The 5,315-nt window shown below is 40.2% G+C and overlaps 1 pseudogene; it reads right to left on the reverse strand.

Moving 5' to 3' along the window:
• Positions 1-4,609: 4,609 nt before the first annotated feature.
• Positions 4,610-4,709, reverse strand: LOC127077114 (uncharacterized; annotated as a pseudogene).
• Between the last annotated feature and the right edge of the window lie 606 nt (positions 4,710-5,315).

Below are 5,315 nucleotides of genomic sequence, written 5' to 3' on the forward strand. Positions count from 1 at the left end.
AGGTGGGTAGGACTGAAGAGAGGGATAGAAAAGTCGATGCCCTTGCTGAGAAGATCCGGGCCATGAAGTGTCAGAACTCTTTGGGATTTGATGTTACCGATATGGGACTGGTTGATGGGCTGAGGATCCCTTACAAATTCAAGGCGCCATCGTTTGACAAATATAATGGCACTTCTTGTCCTCGCACCCATGTGCAGGCTTACTACAGAAAGATCTCCGCATATACTGACGACGAGAAGATGTGGATATACTTTTTCCAAGACAACTTGTCTGGAGCGTCCTTAGACTAGTACATGGACCTGAGGAGAGAATCCATTAGAAGCTGGAGGGATCTGGGTGAAGCCTTTCTGAGGCAGTATAAGCACAACATGGATATGGCTCCGAGCAGAACTCAGCTGCAGAGTTTGTGTCAGAAATCTGGTGAGAGCTTCAAAGAGTACGCCCAGAGGTGGCGTGAATTAGCCGCAAGAGTGCAACCTCCGATGTTGGAGCGAGAGTTGACCGATATGTTCATTGGAACCCTGCAGGGTGTGTTCATGGACCGTATGGGAAGTTGCCCGTTTGGTAGCTTTTCAGATGTTGTAATCTGTGGAGAAAGAACGGAGAGTCTTATCAAAGCAGGAAAGATCCGATATCCTGGCTCTTCAAGCTCTTCCAGTTCTAAGAAGCCATTTTCTAGGGCACCCGGAAGGGGAGAGGGTGGAACAAATGCTGTACACCATCGGAGGAATGTGAACATAAGACAATATCGTCAAGTCGCTGCTGTGACTATTCCAGCAACTCAACCTCAACAACAGCAAAGAAGACCAACTCAGCAATATCAACATCAACAACATCGTCCTCAACAACAGGCTAACCAGCCTCGCAATGGTAATTAAGCTAGTACGAGTAATGAGAGGAAGAAGATCACTTTTGATCCGATTCCTATGTCGTATGCAGAACTATATCCCTCTTTGATAGAGCGGAACTTGATTACTCCCAGAGACCCACCGGCTATACCCGTCAACCCTCGGTGGTGGTATAAGCCTGATCAGCATTGTGTGTATCATTCGGGTGCTCCTGGCCATGATGTGGACAACTGCTTTCAGTTGAAGAATAAGGTTCAAGACCTTATGAGATCAGGTATTCTGAGCTTTGAGGACGTAGGTCCCAATGTTAATCGAGCTTGAAGACAGCAAGTCCCGGGATGGCATTGGCTTTTCTTCTGGGGTCTTCAACGAAAAGAGTTGTTCAGAAGTGGAGGTTTTATCCACGCCGATAAAGCTGAGGGAGCTGCTGCTATTCGGGAAGAAGATGCAGAAGATACTGACATTTGTCATCCCTAGAGGGATCTGTCACAATTGGGTCGCTGTGGATGTTCCTACAGTCATTCATAAGTCAGAGTAATAATCACTTTGTTTAAAAAACCCTTCTCCCATGCCAAAAGGAGAAGTCATGACATTGTTGGCAACATTTGTGCAATGATATTTTCATTCAAATAAATTCGTGTTAAAACATTTGTTTTTCCATTTGTTTTCCCTTTTTGTTTTTTGCATGGAATTGGTGATCACAAAAAACCCTAAAAACAAGAATAAAAGCAATCTTTTCATCTGCATAATGATTGCCTTGTTTGATTTCCAAAAAGCTTTTCATATCAAAATCATTATGCAGGTTGATTCTAAAACCCATTGAACATAATGATCCAACGCCATCTCCCAATTTTGAATTCCCTGTATTCGAAGCAGAGGAAGATGATGTTGAAAGGATTCCTGATGAGATTTCCCGACTTCTTGAGCAAGAAAAGAAGATCATTCAGCTGCATCTCGAGAATCAGCAAAATAGTCCAACTGGGGCACTACAAATGTAATCAAAAAAAGGGGGGGGGGGGTAAAAAATCAAAATCAAATCAAAATCAAAAGAAAGAAAAAAAGAAAGAAAGAAACAAAAGAATAATAACACCCTCAAATCCCAAGTTGACTGATGCTGAATGGATTCAGAGTCGTTACGACCAAGTGAATCTGATAGAAAAGCAGAGATTAACTGCCATGTGTCATGGTCAGTTAGATCAGCAGAGAATGAAGAAAGCATTCGATAATAAGGTCAAGCCTCGTGTGTTCCGAGAAGGTGACCTCGTGCTTAAGAAAGTCTTGTCTTTCGCGCCCGATTCCAGGGGCAAGTGAACTCCAAACTACGAAGGTCCATATGTTGTCAAGAGAGCCTTTTCAGGCGGTGCTTTGACACTTACAACAATGGATGGGGGAGGATTTCTCATAACATGAAATAATATCACATTTTTGGACTCGATTTAATTAAATTATATTATTATTTGTTTGGATTTATTTCATTTTATTCGATATTACTTGGTATTTTTCCTTTTATTTGTCTCAGGTAATTTATCTGAAGCATAAGTGAAAAAGGGAGAAAAAGGGGTGTAAAAAGATAATGAAAAGCAAAATCCACAAAAGCCCAACCCACAAGCCAGGAGCGCTGAAGTTGTGACGATCGCCACACAAGCTGTGACGAGCGTCACGCCTTACTACCTTGTGTTACGAGCGTAACACATGGTGTGACGCCCGTAACACCCCTCTCCTATATTTTAGGCTTCAGAAGCGCAACAGAGGCACGTTGAAGCCTATTCTCACGCTTGACCCTTGGAACGTGAAGACCATTTTACGGAAAGGACTTTTGGAAACCGTTACAAAGTATACTAATATAAATAGTTGCTCTTAGCCAACCCTGAAGCTCTCCGTCTCGTTCCGCCGTGCAAGCATATTTTACAGCATTACTTTTCTACAGTTTTCTACTTTATTTGCAATTTTTATTTTCTTTTCCAGTCAATCTTTTAAGCACTAAATTAATTTTTCACACAATAGTTTCTACACCGGAAACTATTGTGTATCTTTTACTATATCTAACCTTACGTTAGATCCTAGAATTTTATTCCTTCGCTTTTATTTTCCTGTCCGATTGAAGAATTCAAGAACAAATCCAACCGGTCTGTGGTGGAGTGTTCAAGATTGCTATTAATTATTCAGGTTCTTTAATTTATTGTTTTAATTTATATATGCCCTGCATTACTGTTTATTTATATTGTTTGCCTGATATGGTTTTATTTAAGCATGATAATTGTTTAGACCTGTTTAGCATGTCCGGCTAATTAATTTAAATATCGGTATGTAAAGTAAGCGGAATGAAGGAATCGAAACTAAGTTGGTTTAATTTCATTTAAAAATAAAGTCACTCTTTTTATGGCCTCAATTTACAGGGTTAATCCCAAAGTTTTTGTACGAGAGTAAAAGATATAAAGAAGTTAAAAGCAATAGAGCGAAAGTTTGAGTTTTTGATTGGACAGTGTAAATTGGGCATTAATTCTAAATCAGGGTGAAAGCAATTTTTAGAGTTAATTAAATTCTAATCTTTTTCAAAAAGTATTTTTAAAGGTTAAATGTGAGGACGAGAGTTAAGCATTTAAGTTTAATTATATAATCTAAGTCAACAGAGCGAGAGTTTGAGACGAGGGTTTTTAAACGGTTATTATTTTAATAAAAAGAGTTTCTATAGATTCTATTGTTTTCAAAAAGTGATTTTGGACTTAACTAATAAGTGACAGCTACGTTAATATAAAGTCATGGTCTATTCAACAGAGCGAGAGTTTGAGAAAAGGCTTTTAATCAATAGTGTCTACTGAAAAGATTTATTTTAAAACCAAGAAACCAACGAAGATTTGATTCCCTAATTACGACGAACTACATACCGATATCCGCTTAATTGATATTTAATTTAGATCTAGTTTTAGTTTTACTTTTCCCCCAAACAATCAAAGTATCCTCCGCCTTAGCTTTACGAAGTAACCTTAGAAAACGGTATATCGATTCATAAGTCCCTGTGGGATCGATATCTTTTAAAACTACGCGATAGAACTGTGCACTTGCAGTTAATACCCCAATTCGACTCATAAAGTCGCGATCAAGTTTTTGGCGCCGTTGCCGGGGACTTTTATTTAGTCGATATCGTAACTCTTCTGTTACGCTGTAGAGACTAAGGCAATTTTTATTTTATTTCTTTCTTTCGTTGATTTGTATGCCACACACTCGCTCACAAGGCGAGCCGTTTTACTTACGAATCAACGACATTGAACTATATCTCTGAGTCTTACGACGAATTCGGGAATATCGTGCTGCAAACAATCTCCCTCCTATCGAAGTGCCCGACCTCAAAAATCTTCTTCCTTCACCGATACCCGAGATGGAAGAACCAGCTCGTGCTCTTCGAGATTACGCCGCTCCATCGCAAGATGAGCCGCATTCGAGTATTGCTCCACCCGCAATCGAAGCAAACAACTTCGAACTTAAGCCTTCGCTGCTACAGGCAGTGCAACAGAACCAATTCTCTAGAAATCCTACCGAGGATCCAAACCTTCACATATCCGTATTTGTCCAATACGCTGATACTGTTAAAGCTAATGGTGTCACTTCAGAGGCGATTCGACTTCGTCTTTTTCCTTTCTCGTTAAGAGATAAAGCTAGAAGATGGCTTCAGTCTCTTCCTTCCAACTCAGTCACCACATGGAACGAGTTGAAGAAAGTCTTTCTTGCCCGATATTTTCCTCCAAGAAAAACAGCTATGTTGGGAGCCCAGATAAATGGATTTAAACAGAAAGATAACGAGTCTCTTTTCGAAGCATGGGAAAGATACAAAGACATGATGAGACTTTGTCTACACCATGGTTTAGAGGACTGGTTAGTAATTCATACCTTCTATAATGGTCTCTTGTACAACACAAGATTAACAATAGACGCCGCCGCAGGTGGTGCGCTTATGGATAAACCTTATGCCGATGCTTATCAACTTATCGAAAGCATGGCCCAAAACCATTATCAGTGGGGAAGCGACCGAACAATGGTAGAAAAACCTCAAATGAAAAGTGGCATGTACGAGATAAGTAGACTTGATCATGTGAATGCAAAAGTGGAAGCCCTTGCCCAGAAAATTGAAAGCTTGAATGTATCACCTCCAACCACCATGGTTGCCGTAACTCAAAATTGCGAAGTCTATGGAATCCAAGGTCACACTCCTGCAGATTGTCAACTCCTAACAGGAATCCAACCAGAACAAGTGAATTATGCTCAAGGAAATCCCTACTCGCATACCTATAACTCTAACTGGAAGAACCATCCTAATTTTTCATATAAGAGTAATAATGCTTTATACGCACCAGGACAAGCTCCCAATCAAGCCCCAGCTATACCTCCGGGATATCAAAAGCCGATCCCATCTACACCTAACAATAACGTTCCTAGGAAATCCAACTTGGAAATCATGATGGAGAACTTCAT

This window comes from Lathyrus oleraceus, chromosome 4, assembly GCF_024323335.1.
Source record: "Lathyrus oleraceus cultivar Zhongwan6 chromosome 4, CAAS_Psat_ZW6_1.0, whole genome shotgun sequence".
Taxonomy (NCBI): domain Eukaryota; kingdom Viridiplantae; phylum Streptophyta; class Magnoliopsida; order Fabales; family Fabaceae; genus Lathyrus; species Lathyrus oleraceus.